The sequence below is a fragment of the Heterocephalus glaber genome, unplaced genomic scaffold (genome assembly GCF_053883595.1).
Source record: "Heterocephalus glaber isolate CG9 unplaced genomic scaffold, H.glaber_assembly_v1.0 deba00000546, whole genome shotgun sequence".
NCBI classification, from domain to species: Eukaryota; Metazoa; Chordata; class Mammalia; order Rodentia; family Bathyergidae; genus Heterocephalus; species Heterocephalus glaber.
This window is the reverse complement of record NW_028258147.1, coordinates 39,764,483-39,781,776: the sequence shown is the minus strand read 5'-3', so window position 1 is coordinate 39,781,776 and position 17,294 is coordinate 39,764,483. Positions and strand designations below refer to the sequence as shown.

The window sequence follows — 17,294 nt, the reverse complement described above, 5'->3', positions numbered from 1 at the left end:
CATAATACATCTTAATTCTTTTCTCTATCTTTTTTCCATTCCTTACTTATCCTCTCTTTCCCTGCTCCCTCCAACTCTTGGTCCCTTTCCCAATTGCTGCAATATCTACAAGGAGTTACCTGACACATTATTCACAATAACCATGATATGAAATCAATCAAAGTTCTCTTCAGTGAATGAATAAATAAGAACAAAAATCACTATTTGGCCATAAAAAGAGAAAATCTTGAAATTTGATGCAGTACAGGCAAACATGCAGGATTTTATATAAATGAAGTAAGCTTGATACAGTTATTGAAAAATCTCATTTGTATGTGAAATCTTAAAAGTTTATACACATAGAAAATAAAATGGGGTTCTTAATTCTAAGATTGTTGGAGAATGGGTTGAGATACTGTTAGATTACAGAATTTTAAATAACAAGGTTTAGAAAGCTTAAGAAATATACTATACAATATGAGGAATAGAGTTAATATGGTGCATTTATAAGAACTACTAATCAGATATGTGTAGTGTTCCTACCGTAGAAATGACAGTTGTGTATAATAATGTGTAATTTGAAAATGTCATGCTGTGCTAGACATGACTCCTGCCTTTCAAACCTGTTTTAGTATGTGTCTGTCCTGGAATTATATTTGTAATTTTTCAGTTAAAAAGTTTACCCATATTTCTTAAGACTCCAGTCTTTCCTATACCTGCTGATTATTTGTGGTACTGTCCTCACTTTATTAAGATTTAGATTTAGATTTAATCTCAAGTAGCCTGAACTGTCTTATAAAATATACGTATTATCTCTCCTTTGCTGTTTAAAGGCAGATACAAATCAGTTTTTAGATCACCCTCACAAAACCATAAATATGTTCATGTATTCCACTTTTCTGTTTCCGAGGGTCACAGTAGTGGATTGAAAGGTTTTTTCATAGTTACCCAGTGTGGAAAGGCAGAAGAAGGAATTGCGACTGACAAATTTAAGGAGTACACTTCCATCCCATTTTAGAATTGTACTCAGTAAGATTGCTGTAAACTTTTAACAGATTTTTGAGTGTTCTCATAAAGGGAATCTAATCAGTATTTTGTTGTTCAGCTCATGTATCTATGGGAAAGTTAAGACTTTTGTGTTTTTTGTACTCTATTATCCTATTCAAGTATTCCACTTACTATAATATTAACTGTTAGATTTGTAAAAATATTGACCTAAGTTAACTAACTGGGATAGTTATTATTTTCATTTTTTCAGGTATATCTTCTCATCATATTCAAGGATTTTTATCTGAGCCAGAAGTACATTATTCCTTCTGTAAAGTGACAAGTCAGAGATACAAAAATTATGGCCATAGCAGTTTACAACTTAGAAAAGAATGAGAAATTGTTGATAAGTGTGAAGGTCCAAAATCATTTTGTAATGTACTTAATCAATGGCGGACAGCTAAAAATAGTAGAAACTTCACTGTCAACAGTGACCAAAACCATATAACATCTAAGAAAGTATCTGAATTTGTGCCACTTACTTTCAGTGATCCCTGTGATTCCATAAGTGAACATTCACATCAAATTATGAAATATAACTTATCTTACAAAGAAAATTTAAGCTAAAAATGTGTCTCGCTTGTGATTCAGTTAATTACTTGAAAAAATTCAAATTCTTTGACTTTGGATTAAATTTTCATTCAAACATGTCTGTAGACAAGAGACTTTAAAAAGACAAGCAGACTTCTAGATGTGATCAGTTAGAGATTTCCTTTATGAAAAATACATTATTCTGCAATCACCAAATTGGTCTTTCTTCTGCCATAATAAACAGTTTTGAAAAGTATGGGACATTATTTACCCATCTGTTAATGCTTAATCAAAATCCAGCTATAGATATTTGGAAAACTCACGATATACATAATGAACAAGGGAAGGGCTTTAGTGAGGACTCTACCCAACAAAATTACCAGGATATTTACACTGGACAGAAAATTTATCAGTGTAATAAAATTCATGAAAACTCTGCACATGGCTCAAATCCTTGTAAACATCAGTGTATTCATTTTCTACAGAATATTTACAAATGTGAGAAATGTGGTGAAGTCTTTGATCAGTGCTCAAAATTTATTGTCCATCAAAGTGTCCATATCCAACACCAGACAACTGATACTGTAGAGAAAAATTAAAGATGTAAAGAATGTGACAAAGTCTTTGCCAAAATTTCAGCCCTCACTCAACACCAGAAAATTCAAACTGAAGAGAAACCCTACAAATGTAAAGGTTGTTGCAGAGATTTTAAACAAAACATAGCTCCTACTCAACATGAGAGAATTCATAGAGGAGAGAACCCTTACAAATGTAAAGTTTGTGGCAGAGCCTTTAAATTTTGTTCAACTCTTACTCAACACCAGTTAATTCATACAGGAGAGAAACCCTACAAAAGTAAAGAATGTACCAAAGCCTTTAATCAAAGCTCTAATTTTATCAGACATCAGAGAATTCATACTGCAGAGAAACACTGTGAATGTAAAGATTGTGGCAAAGCCTTTAAATATCGCTCCACTCTTACTGAATACCAGAGAATTCATGCTGGAGAGAAACCCTACAAATGTAAAGAATGTAGGAAAGCCTTTCATCAATGCTCAAATCTTACTAGACACCAGAGAATTCATACTGGAGAGAAACCATACAAATGTAAAAAATGTGGCAAAGCATTTGCTGGAAGTTCAAATCTTACTTTACATGAGAGAAGACACACTGGAGAGAGACCTTACAAATGTAAAGAATGTGGCAAAGCCTTTCATCAAAGCTCAGCCTTTACTCAACACCAAAGAATTCATACTGGAGAGAAACCCTAAAAATGTAAACACTGTGACAAAGCCTTTGACAGAAGTTCAACACTTACTGAATACCCAATAATTCATACTAGAAAAAAACGATACAATGCAAAGAATGCGGCAAAGGCTTTTATCAAAGCTCACGTCTTACCAGAACCCAAGAATATACATTGGAGAGAAATCCTACAAATGTAAAGAATGTGGTATAGAATATGATCAAAGCTTAACCTTAATGAGCCCTAAAGAATTTATAGTGGAGAGAAGCCGTAAAAATGTAAGTAATGTGATAAAGCCTTTACCAGTATTCAAAGCTTAGTCAACATCACCATATTCATGTTAGATAAAAATCTCATCAAGGTAAAGCTTCTGGAAAAGCCTGTAACTGTTTTTCACATCTTACTCAACATAAAAAACATTTAAAAATTTACACTAGCAAGAAAACCTACAAATGTAAAGAAGGGTCAGACTGTTTAATCAAACCTTAAACTTTTTATACATCCCTGTCCATTAAATAGCCTCAATTTTGAAAACTAGGTAACAAAAAACTCAAATTGATCATTGTACCTGAAAAACAAAACTGCTTTCAGACAGTTAATGAAGTGTTGTTTTTTTTTTTACAGAGAACATGCAGTAAATTTTGAATTATTTTCTTTAAATTTTCAATTTTTTAGTGAATAAAAGAAAGGTTCATAATGTGCTAACAGTGTTGTGTAGTGAATGATATTCTACCACAGACATTAAACTCTTCCATCTTGTTCAAGTTTTTAAGAATTAGATGGTAACAATATACTATTGAGCAAATAAAATAATGCTGTATCTTTTTCCTAGGGTGATTGTGTGATGCGAAATATGAAATATTGTATCTCCCAACCTGTTAACTGTATGATACGCCAAGATCTTGTTCTCTAGAAATCGAAGAATGAGTCCTAGGAACGATGGAGGTTAAAAGTAGGAAGATATTTATTGATAGGAAAGCTCCTGAGGGCCAGTAAGTGTCCCAAATGGGTAGCCAAGGACCCCACTTTACAGAGAAGTTTTATAGGGTGAAACCCACATAGAAACAATGTGGACCACAGCCATGAACATCCAATAAGGTTACAAGTACAGTCACTTAGGTAATGGTGGTCCAGTTGGGAAGCCAGTCACATAACAAGCATGAATGGAAAGAACAAGGATTCTCCCAGGAGGAGGTGGGTCCAGAGGTCTCTGGTCACATCCAGGGTGGGGTGGTCAATGCCTATCTATACTTCACTAAGCCCAGTTCTTTAAAGAAGTATGTGGGTTTGCTCATCTCTCCATCTTGAGGCCTGGTTTTCAGCCGATGTGCAGCTATGGTGTGTTTCACCTTTGTCCTGGCCCTCTTGAGGACTTAGCCCTATCTGACTGCCTATAATATTTCTACCTAGCTTATCTATCTATAATAATTGAACTTGAGATAATTTGGAGAGTGGTATTTTCATTAGTCATAGTTTTATTCATTTCTCCATTTGTAATTACTGGGAAATTACAATACTGAAATTTAAAAATAAGCCCTTTCTGAATTGTTAATTGCTATTTTTAAATTTACTCTGGTTTATTTTCACTTCTCACTCCTTTAGGGTTGCAAAATACACACAGATCTTTGTATTTATTTACATTAAAGGAAAAGTATACATATTATTAGCTAATAATGAACCAAGAATAGTTGAATTGTATAATTATGTACTGTGTATGTGTGTAGATTTATGTCTGAGTGAATACTTACTGAGAAGAAAAGAAAATTATTGAACCAAAAGATAATTTCAAAAGGTGTGATTATTTGCTAGTAAACAAGAAACCACATATAATTAAACGTTTTATTTGGCTACATTTATTTACTCAAGATGTTATTGTTCCTGGTTCTTCTTGCTAAATCTGACCATTTTTATTTGCCTATTACTAATGCAGAACTTACTATGGCTTACTAGTGGAATTTTATGAAGTATTCTTTTACCTGTAGAAAATTTTTCAGAGTGAGCTTTTGCTATTTTAAGTTGTACCAAGTTTACTTTGAAAATATAATTCCATGACAACTACAGTAAGGCACATTTTTAAAGTGGTATATTATTTCTTTCTGATAGAGAATAATTTACATTAATTTTAACTTGTTCCTTTCAATTTGTTTAAAGACTTTATATAGATTAATGTATTTATTGAACCAAGTTTTTCAGATGAAAATTCCTGAGGCTTTTAAATACTATAGTTATTTTGAAATTTATGTGAAATAAATATTCAGAACAGTGCAGAGTATGCAATAGATACTCTATAATTAGGAGAAAAGTGTTCCTATTAGAATTAGTTCATTATTTCATGTAAGAGAATAAAAATTTCAACATGAAGGCATATTCTGTTTGTTAGGAGATGGCGCCTGTTACAAGACTTCATACATGGCACTTTCAGAATTTTTTAAAAAAGGAATTCTTCATTTCTTGATTATCTCAAGTATGTCATTGTCTTTTTAGTTCTTTAGCTACATATGCATCATAGCTGTTCTTCATTACCATTCTGGCTTGGTTCCCTCTCCCCAGCAGGAGGGACATGTGGGTGTCTCTCCCTGATCCTGGAGCCCTGGGCCCCCTCCTCCTGTCCTGCTGTCTGCCTTGATGAACTCTGTTTTCTAGCCCCCATGTGGCTAGGTCCCTCCTTCTCTGGGGTTTGCTGTATTTTCAGGTTCTCAAGGGCAGGAGTTCTAGTGCCACCTGCAGGGCGCAGCCCGGCCTAGTCTTCTTGGCAATTGTGGGTATCTTCAAGGGATGCATGCAGCCCTCTCCCCCGAAAGGCCCATCTCCAGCCCTGTGCTTACAGGATGAAGGCACTTGACAGCTACTGACTTGCTGCTCAAGGATGCTGGGAGAGAGGCTCTGGTGACTGTACTTATACACGCTGATCCCCTTAATACCTCTCACCTATGGCCACAGCCCAGGGCTCCTCAGCAGCAGAAGTTTGTGCAGATGTTAAGTCAATGCTACTGTATCCTATGCCCAAGAGCATGGCTGGGGGTGGGCATCCAGCAGAGAAAGAGGTTCTCCCCATTCCCTAAAGGAACACTGGGTGAGGCAGTGTAGGGTCTTTGCACAACACCAGATCCCTCTTCTTGGGGCTTCACCGAGGCACTCAGAGGGGTGGTCTTAGTGGGAAAAGGGATATTGATGGCTTCAGGAAGTACAGTAGCTGCTGACTTGTGTGTGTCCTCAGAACAGTGTTGTGTCACACTTTATCGAAAGCCTAGGGAGGTCAGGAGCTGCCGAGTGCTTCTGCCCACCTAGCCTGTACTTTGGAGGTCTGTTTCCTCATTTCAACAATGCACCCTGAAAGCCCTCAGTGATGGCTGTGGCTCCACTCTTCTCTACCCCATGCAGTGCCTGCCCTGCAGGTCCAAGCTCAACCAGTTCTTCCAGAGGCCAAGGCTGGGGTGTCCCAAGTGTCCCAGGCTGATCTCAGGGAACCTCCATGCCACCTCTCAGGCTAATCTCAGGGAACCTCTGTGCACCTCTCAGCTCACCACTGCCTTATGCTGCATTCCTTGGCTGCTCTGCCAAGCACCTGTCCATCCAAACCAGCTGGTGTCCCAAGTCCACAGAACCCCAAATGGGCTGTCTAGAGGCTCTCTCTGCACATCCCCAAGCAGCTGCCACACAGGTGTCCTTCCCAGGATATCCAGGGCCTGTTATTGGATAGCACCTTCAAGAAATGGCTCAGCACATAAACATTTTCCAGGTCCTTCCTTCTCTTCTTGAACAAACAATGGAACAAGACAAGCAAAAAGGAAGCCAAAGTTTATTTGAAAAAGTGAAGGATGAGGGAGAAACGCTCTGCACAGTGAACTTGGGGCACAAAAAAAGAGAGGAAATAAAAGCAAAATTAAAAGCACATCCTGGGGGACACAAGCAGGCTATCCTGAAGAGACACTGTAGCAGGCTCTTCATGGTGTCTCTCTTTATGCCATCCACACTTCACAGGAACTGGCAAGAACTTACATACGGGATCTGGGGAGGCAATGTTGCCTAGGTTCTGGGATCCTGCCAGGCCTCTCTTCCCAGCCAGTCTAAGCCACACCCTATCTCCTGTCTCAACCCTGCACCTGCTGTCCTCAGGGAGGTTCGCACCCATCTTTCTTGGGCTCAGAATGCATTGCTTTATTCCCACAGGGATTGTGTTCCCTGGTAGAGAAGTGTAGCAGGAGATCCTGGGCCTGTGCCAACACTTCCCTGTGTGCCAAATCAGTAAGAAGAACTTAGAAACAAGACTACCCAGTGTTAACATTACAGTTTGCACATTAAACTTTCAACCTTACTTTTCTCCTTGGAAAATTACTGGTTTGTAAAAACAAACAAGCAAAAAACAATAATGATACTTCTATTCTGGGTATAATTAAGGCTAGATAATTACATAAACTTAATTTCCCTGAAATTTGTTTAAGGGACTTAATTTTTATTAAGTGATTTAAAGACAAATTAAAAACATGCTTTATAAACATAAAAAATAATTTTACTTAAAAATTTGATTTTGGGGGTGATTTACTGCAGATTAAACCTCAGGTCTCACAGAACTACATTCCTAGTCCCATCCCCCATTTTTTCATAGAGTATCTCCCTAAATTTTATAGGGTGGCATGAATTTGTGATCCCTTTCCTCAACCTCCAGAGAAGTGATTACAAGCATGAACCACCACTCATGGCATTAGATTTGTTAGAGATGTGAATAGAATATACACATTGGACTGGGGATTTAGCTCAGTGGTTCCACTGCATGCCTCACAAGCGCAAGGTCCTAAGTTCGATCTCCAGTACCAAAAAAAAAAAAAATTTTGAATATACACATTGAATAAATATGACTAATTCCTAATCATATTGAAATACCCTTGTAGTTTCCAGCTCATAGTTAATATTAAAAGGAAAAATCCCTTAGACAAGTTAAATTTAGCAGAGTTTGAGCAAGGAAAGTGAAGCATTTTTCTCCCTGCCAGCCTTCAGATTCAGTGCATGGAAAGATCCAGGGCTGCAGTGGGAAGAGCAGTGCCTGTGAAATGAACTCAGACACAGAGACATGGCTCAGTTGTTACAAAGACAACTTAATTCATGATGCTAGGCACCCACACATTCAGCTGCAGAAATCAGTATAGCATAGTCACTTAGGACTCTGAATAAGATTTTCACTTTTAATAGAAAATTAGATTGCAATTTGTGTTCCGAGGACTACAGAGTGGAAGTGGCTTCTGACTGCATCTAACTGAAGCTGACCAGTGAAATTTTGAAAAATGGAGTAATATTCACTTTATAAAAATTTACAATTTTGTAAGCAATACAAATTTTTAAAATTTTTTCCCTCTACTTAAAAAAATTTAGTTCATTAGTACATGTGTGTAGTACATAATGCTTACCTTTCATGTGGGAAATTGATACACGTACATAACATCTCTTAATTCCTTTTTCATCCACTTTCCCTTTCCTCCCTACCCCCTCTATTCATCCCTTGATACTTTTCTTTTCTTTTTTGCACATGCTTACAGTAAATAACATTTACATTCCTTGTGTAGAGTTGGTATATGTACATAACACATCCTGATTCTTTCTCGTCCCTCATCCTTTCCTTCCCTCCCACCTCCCTTCTTCCTCCTTCTATCTCTTGATCCCTTTCCCATTTGACCCATAATTTTTGTTTCATGGTTTTCTGCTGGCTTTTTTGTGGTGCTGGAGATTGAACCCAGGAGGTTGAACATGCTACTCAAGTGCTACACTAATGAACTATACCTCAGCCCAATTCCATTCCCCTTTGAGAATGGCCTAATACTAACTATGGTATAGGGAGAGAAGGGACCCTTAGTAGGGTTAGAATTAAAGACCTGGGCCCTTCTGAGAAAGTAGAAAAAGCAGCCTGAGTGTGGCTATGTGGCTATGAGCAGTTAGCAGTTTTCAAGCAGCTTTGTGGTTTGAAGCTGACAGGTTATGGTGTTCACACTGGCCTCTGTGCAAACAACACTGTCCCTCCTAGTGCAGGTTGCCACGCTTACCCATACTTCCTCATTAGCCCACAAGACCAAATCCCTAGCAAGCCCCATATCCAATCAATCAAATGTCAACCCTCAGGGAAATGGAGACCGACCCCTACCCCATGAAATAAAACTGCAGCCCTAGATTCAGTGGTGTCTCAGCTCTGGGTCCCACCACTCCTCTGGATGGATCTTTATCACTTTCTCTTGCAATAAGCACAATAAAATTACTTTTGCTTTGCACTGATCTTGTTTTGACTCCTCTTCCTCTTTCTACATTGGAGAGAGAGACAAGACCAGTGAGGGTGAGTCTGTGGACCCCTAGACCCCGAACCACCAGACATAATATAAACAGAGGCTTGTCCAGGATGGGAAGACCACTAGACACAGTATACTCTGCCTAAATGGGAGTAGACATGGGAGGACACTCTGTCCTCTTCTCGGCTCACTTTCTTAGATATCCCACCACCACCACCATGATCTAGCACAGTGGAAACCTAACTGGGCCCCTTTTGAGTGTGCTGGGTCGATTCAGTGCAGTCTGACAAGAAGGCAACTCAAACTTTATCATCATATGGCTTAGTGGCAGATTCATGCTAGAAGGGAAACTATGCTAATGGGAGATTCTTCCGATCTGGTTAGATTTAGGGTGCATGGGTGAGAGGGGAGGAAGGATAGGACTCTCTACATGTCCCACACACTCTGCCTACACACTGTAGGGCAACATTTCTTTCAGACCATTTCTAGCCTCTTTCTTTCACATACAAAGACAGATTATTCTTAAGGAAGTGTTTCTCATGGCCACTTGTCCATTTAGATTCTTCACACCCTCTTGGTCTAGACAGCAAAATTTGTTTTCTGTCATTTGTCACCTATTTTTCCATACTCTGGGAATCCTAGATATTTTGTATAAGGACATTAAAGCCTAATTTGGTCCTAGAGAGGTCATTGTCAGAAGACCCCTCTACCTGCTTCACCTGTTGGAGGTTTTATAAATCTACCCCATCTGAGAATATAAATTAAGGCCTAACCATCCAAAGTCTGACTTGATGACCTATTTTAACTCACATTTCCTAATTTGCCCCTCCTCTGGAGCCCCTGAGTCTCTTGAGAATTGGCTCTGGATTCTTTTCCAACCCATAAGGAAAAGAGCTTTTTGGGAATTGCATACATTTGAGGATTGGAGATATCAGTGCTATTTAGGCCACGAGAAAGGGTCTTTGGGACCTGGGCCTCCTTGGCTGTGGTCAGGAAAATGTCAATGCCACACACCCTATCAGTTTGGGGTAGGTTGGAGTAACAGCAGGGATTTCAGGTAGCACCCAGCCCCAGTACAGTGGACAAGAGACATCTTCTCAAAAGCCAGTTCAGAGGTGGTTTGTTCAGGGATGCATGCCAGAAGGTAGTTTCCATGGGGACAGTAGGAGGTTCAGTGGAACTAAGCCTCCATTTGTCTCCCCCCACCTTTTATTTCCCCACACATGGGTGCCGAATCCTTAGCTGTTCCACTGCACTCTTCCCTGGAATGTCTCCTCAAATACTGGAAAGAATTAAATCCCCAGTCCCTTAAGGAAAAAGACATCTTTTCACTGAGGCATGGGTGCAATACCATTTGGGGGGCTCCCTAAATTTTAACATTATTATTCAGTTAGATTTTTTCTGTAAGGGAGATGGAAAGTGAAATGAGGTGCCCTATGTCCAACTTTCTGCACACTTTGGGACCATCCCAAGTGGGTCTTGACTGCTGAAAAACTGGAATGTATGCAGGACCAGGGGCAAAGAAGGGACAAGAGGGGCACCATGGGGAGATGGGAGCCAGAGCTGGGCTCCTCCTCTTCACTCTTAGAAAAGCCCTACAGCTCCTCCTGCTGGATTACTGCTCCATGGAAACAATTTGAGGGAGGAGAACCAAAACAGGTCCCATTTACTTACTTCAGATTGAAAATTTCATAGATGACCCAGATAAATATATAAAGAGCTTTGGAAAGGGTGACTTCTCCATGTATGTTAACTTGTTTGCCTTTAGTGAATCTCTTAATCAAGGAGAGAGGGAAAGAATCTTAGGGGTGACAGAGCTAACAAAGTATATGCACCCATAGGGGAAAAGGCTTGCCCCTCATCCAAACTTCCATGGGTCTGTGAAATGCCTCCTAAAAACCAGGCCCCTTTACACTTCCTCTGTTACATTAAGAAGAAACTAAGAGAAAACAAGAGTTAAGTGTGTTACCTATGCAAAATTAGGACAGTTTGTCAGAAGGATAAGAACCATCCCCCCACCCACCTCAGTGTTCTTGTGACATCTAAAGGGCACAATATATCTGAGAGTGCACTCTGATTTAAATGCAATTGTCAGGGCTGGGGATTTAGCTCAGTGGCACAGCTGCCTGCCTTGCAAGCTCAAGGTCCCAAGTTCGATCCCCAGTACCAAAAAAAGAAAAAGAAAGAAAGAAAGAAAGGCAATTGTCTTGTATACTTGTCTGTCTGTCCAATATGTGCTTGTAACTGGTTACAACACCTGCTACTGCTCTGTCTTTTTAAAAAAAGAAAATAACTTTTTTTTGCACAATACTCTAATTTTCTTTCTTTGATCTTTTTTTTTTAGCTGTCCATGGAAAATAGTTTTATATAAGTTTAAACAATTAGGTATACAGCTTAATGCTTGTGGTTCACATAACTTAGCAGTGGGGTAATTTAAATAAAGGTAAAAGATGTCTTTAAAAAGATATCTGTTATCTGTCAATCAAAATGATATAGAAATGGGTTTTGTGAATATAGTGCCTATTGTTGTCTACATGTAATAACTTGTTGGTGCACCATTTCTGATCAGTAAAGAGGTCATACTTGGGAAGTTGTTTGTTTTTTTTTTTGTCAGAGTACTGTGTTGACTGTTATGGTCTGAAATCATCTGGGAAAATTGTTAAGGTAAATAAGTGAGGATCCCTAGGGCTTGAAGGGGACTGCTGGACTAGACTCCCCTTGGTGGATAAAAAAGCAGTTGCCCGAAATTTAATTCATTTCAGTTTTGTCCACTGATGGGATTCCCAGTGGTTTTCTTGTTCAAGCCTTATGGAGAAGACACCCTAACAAACCTCGCTGAGTATTATTGTAATACATTTGCATTGACTATCACCAAAAGGTTAAGTTCTTCATTGAAAAAACAATGAGGTTTTCTTATTAAGAGATGCTCAAAGCCCCCCACTGACCAGCAAGCAGACAGTGAGGACCTCAGCCACATGGAGCAGGGCTCCGTCCCACCCACGCCCCACCCCCCAGTGACCAGCTAAGCCTCATGGGCACCTGCAGCAACCCCCCCACCCCGCCTCTGGCCTCCTGGCTGTGCTGGTACCTGGTTCCACACTACAGAGGTACAGGGGTCATAAAGGCCATTGATTTGAGCTCCAGAAGATAGAGCAGAAGTGAACAACAGAAAGAGGGTCTCTCCCAGGCTCCTTGATGAAAATTGAAGCCCACTGGAAAAGTGAAGAAAATCTCTGCAATAAAGGCATACCAGACCACTGTACTTGGTAAGTTGGAGGGATCATTACCTCCCATCAGAACCTGGACTATCTTCAAGGAAAGGGCAGCTATAACCTGCAGTAGAACATTGCAGAGTTCAACCCTGCTTTGCAGGAGGACAGGGAGCTCAACTTGGGACTTGCAGCCAGAAATCTGCCTTAATCTCATGGGTCTGCTACTGGTTTGCTGAGACTCACTGACTTATATCTGTACGCTACTGCCTACATTGTATATTGTGACAGCAGAGACATACCCTGAAGGAGGCCCTTCATTTTTATTTTTTGTTATTTTAAAAATATTATTTTGCTCTTATTTTTAATTTTTATTTTTTCTATTCTTTTCAAATTTTTCTTTTTTCTTCTTATTTTCTTTTCTCTCTCTCTCTCTCTCTCTCTCTCTCTCTCTCTCTCTCTCTCTCTCTCTCTCTCTCTCTCTCTCTCTCTCATTCTCTCACTGTCCTACATTGTTCTTAATCTTCCTTTTTGTTCCTGTTCTGGCCCTAATTCAGATTTCTTCTTTACTTTACTTTTCTTCTCTTTTTCCTTGTCTTGATTGTCATTGGTTTTAAAGGAAAGAAAATATAGTTTCTAGCCTCCTTATTGCTGTTAGGTTGTTCTGTTCTCATATTTGTTCTTTCATTCTGTGTTTTCCTATGTTTTCAACAGTTTCTTAGAGTTTGTGTGATCTTCCTGTGTCATCTGGGCTCACTGCTAAGCTTTCCTTATCCTTCTACCTATCTATTCCTCCCACCCCAACTCCTTCTAACTCCCCATCCTGAAGGGTAAAGTTGCTATATTGAAGAGTTTATTCACTATAAACATATGTTGGGTGGGTCCTCGATTTTGATTTAATTCACACAGTTAAAGGTGATAGATTAATAACTACCACAAATTGTCATTTTCTAAGCTGTGCTTGATGCTATGGTGTTACTGATTGTATCACTTGGGCTAAGGTGTTGTGATTGATCTAATCAGTTGTCCTTTCTGGTATAATGAAAAGGAGACAGCCTCAGAGTCATTAGAGACTCAAATCCTAAAGACCAGCTATATCTGGACGACACTTCTGAGAAGCAATCATTCCACAAGGGTTCTAAATACAAGCAACAAAGATACTTACCATAAGCAATTTTGAAGTATCAGCCCAGAAATTAAACCAAGGACAGTACCAAAAACAAAAATGAGAAGACATTTAAGCAAGGCACAAGCCCAGACCCCCACCCCACCAAAGGGAAATTCTAGGGGAAATGAAGTGGAAAAGTCAGGCAATCAACCACCCAGGCAACCTGAACTGATGGCACATGAAGTAACAAAACAGATGAATGAGGCTTTAAAAAAACTCAAAGCAGAAATAATCTCCTAGATAACTACAGAGATGGTGAGCAGAGTGAAAGACATGATTAGAGGCTCTAGAACAGAAACATAAGAAAATACATGAGCACAGAAACATGATGGAAGCCATGAATACTCAGCATAAGAAAGAAATGGAAACCATGATCATCCAACATAGGAAAGAAATGGAATCCATGAAACAGATTCAAACAGATATTCAGGAGATTAAAATCTCCATTGAAAGCATGCAGAGCAGACTAAGAGAATCTGAAGAGAGAGTATCACTATAGAAGACAGGATTGCAGTTAAGGACCATGAAAACAGAGATTTCTTAAAGATAGTAAGGGACCATGAGAAATCAATCCAGCAGCTGCTAGATGATGCAAAGGAGAATAACATAAGACTGATAGGAGTCCATGAAAAAACAGGAGAAAGTACAATTGACATGAAAAAACTGTTCACAGAAGTAATAGTAGAAAACTTCCCAGACAGAGGTGGAGAATTGGACATAGAGATAAGTGAGGCATATAGAAGTCCAACTACCCATGATTTAAAAAAAACTACATATAGGCATATAATAGTCAAGATCCCAGAAACCCAGCAGAAGAACAAAACTCTACAGGCAGTTAGAGAAAAGAAACAAATCACCTACAAAGGAAAGCCCATCAGAATCATGGCAGACTGCTCAACACAAACCCTCAACTCAAGGAGAGCCTGAAGTATTTCAAGCCCTAAAAGAAAATAACTTCCAACCTAGACTGTTGTATCCTGCAAAATTATCTTTAAAAATAGATGGGGAAATTAGATACTTCCATGACAAAGAACACCTGAGAAATTTCATGAACACCAAACCAGCACTCCAAACAATTTTAAGCAATATCCTAGAAAAAGACAATGAAGGTCACAACTCCATGAGGCCCAACATAGGGGAGCCACCAGGCAAGGTAAGACACTAAAGGGAAAGGGGGAAAAAATAAGAAATAAAAGAGCCAACAACAGTAAAACATCCTCTGACAAGGATGAGTCAATATCTATCAATTATAACTATCAATGTTAATGGCCGCAATTCACCAATCAAAAGAAATAGACTGCCAGAATGGATTAAGAGGCAAAACCCAGCAATATGCTGTATACAAGAAACACACCTAACTCTAAAGGAAATTCATAGACTGAAAGTAAAAGGATGGAAAACAGTTCTCCACACGACAGGAACCCAGAAAAAAGCAGGCGTAGCAGTCTTATTTGCAGACAAAGTAGATTTCAAACCAAAACTAATTAAGAGAGACAAAGATGGTCACTACATCCTTGTGAAGGGAACAATCCAATAGGAAGTGATGACAATCCTAACTATATATGCAGCAAATACGAATGCCCCCAACTATACAAAACAAATATTAATGGACATGAAAAACCAAATAAGCACTAATACACTTGTAATGGGGGACCTCAATACCCCTCTATCACAAATAGACACATCATCTAGACAAAAAATTAACAATGAAGTTCGGAACTGAACCAAGCTATTGAACAAATAGACTTAATAGATGTTTACAGAGTGTTCCATGCCACAAAATCAGAATACACATTCTTTTAGGCTGCACACAGGTCATTCTGCAGAATAGACTACATGCTAGCTCATACATGTCTAAGCTTAGACTACATTCTAGCTTTTACATGTCTAAGTAAATGTAAAAGAATTGAAGTTACCCCCTGTATATTATAAGACCATAGTGCAATAAAATTGGAGGTCAATAACATAAGAAACTGTAAACCCCCCACAAACACATGGAAATGGAATAACACCCTCCTGAACAACCAATGGGTCACAGAGCAAACTGAAGAAGAAATTAAACAGTTTCTATAAGTAAATGATAATGCAAGTACAGCATACAGGAATCTATGGGACACAATGAAAGCAGTTCTACGTGGGAAATTCACAGCAGTGAATGCCCATATTAGGAAAACAGAGAGAACTCACATAAATAACCTTATGCAGAACCTTGAGCTCCTAGAAAAAGAAGAGAATAACAAACACAAAGCTCATACAAGAAAGGAAATTATAAAGATCTGAGGAGAAATCAATGCAATGGAGACTAAGAGAATGATACAAAAAAATTAATGAATCAAAGAGTTGGTTTTTTGAAAGAATAAATAAATTCAATAAACCTTTAGCCAATCTTCTCAAAAAAAGGAAAGAAAAGGCTCAACTTCATGCAATTAAGAATGCAAAAGGTGAAGTCACAACAGATCCAGCAGAAATCCAGGGGATCATCAATACCTACTTAGAGAACCTGTACTCTAATAAAATGGAAAACACAGAAGAAATGGACAGATTCTTAGATACATACGAATTGCCAAAGTTAAACGAAGAAGATATAAAAATTCTAAACACCCCAATTACAATGAGTGAAATTGAAAACATAATTAAAATTTTATGAACAAAGAAAGGCCCAGGTCCTGATGGCTTCACTGCTGAATTCTACAAGACATTTAGAGAAGAACCATCACCACTACTCTTTAAACCCATCAAGGAAATTGAAAGGGAAGCAATACTTCTAAATTCATTTCTGGAAGCAAGTGTTATTTTGATTCCAAAACCAGGGAAAGTGTTATTTTGATTCCAACCAGAAAAGAGAATTACAGGCCAATCTCCCTAATGAAATAGATGTAAATGTCCTCAACAAGATACTGGCAAACATAATACAGAGGGTTGTCAAGAAGGTCATACATCCTGAGCAAGTCAGATTTTTCCCAAGGATGCAAGGATGGTTCAACATATGTGAATCAATAACTGTAATGCACGATATTAACAGAGCCAAGGACAAAAACCATATGATCATCTCAATAGATGCAGGAAAAGCATTTGACAAAATCCAACACCCATTCATGATAAAGAGAAAACCTACAGAAAATTGGAATAGAAGGTCTTTATGTCAACCTGATTAAGGCTATCTATGAAAAACCAACAGCCAACATCATACTAAAAGGTCAAAAACTGAAAACTTTCACACTAAAATCAGGAACAAGACAAGAATGCCCACTATCACCACTCCTGTTCAATATAATTCTGAAAACATTAGGCACAGTAATTAGAAAAGAGAAAGAAATCAAAGGAATAAAGATAGGAAAGGAAGAAGTGAAACTGTCATTATTTGCTGATGATATGATACTTTACGTAGAAGATCCAAAAAATTCTGCCAAAAGACTTCTAGACTTAATTGACAGATTTAGTAGAGTAGCTCGATACAAGCCCAAAACTTAAAAAACAATAGCCTTCTTGTACACAAATAACAGAATCACTGAGAGAGAAATTAGGGAAAGAATTCTTTTTATAATAGCATCCAAAAAAATGAAATATCTAGGAATCAATCTAACAAAGGAATCAAAAGATCTCTACACTGAAAACTCAGCACTTTGAAAAAAGAGATTGGAGAGAATATAAGAAAATGGAAAAACATTCCTTGTTCCTGGGTAGGAAGAACCAATATAGTGAAAATGTCCATACTTCCAAAACTGCTGTATAGATTTAATGCAATCCCAATTGAAATTCCAACAACATATTTCACAGAACAAGAGAAAACAATCCAAAAATTCATTTGGAACCAGAAGTGACCTAGAATAGCAAAAGCAATTCTA

The 17,294-nt window shown here is 38.4% G+C and overlaps 1 pseudogene; it reads left to right on the top strand.

Moving 5' to 3' along the window:
• The first annotated feature begins 1,838 nt into the window (after positions 1-1,838).
• On the top strand, positions 1,839-9,454 carry LOC147829697 (uncharacterized; annotated as a pseudogene).
• The last annotated feature ends 7,840 nt before the right edge of the window (positions 9,455-17,294 follow it).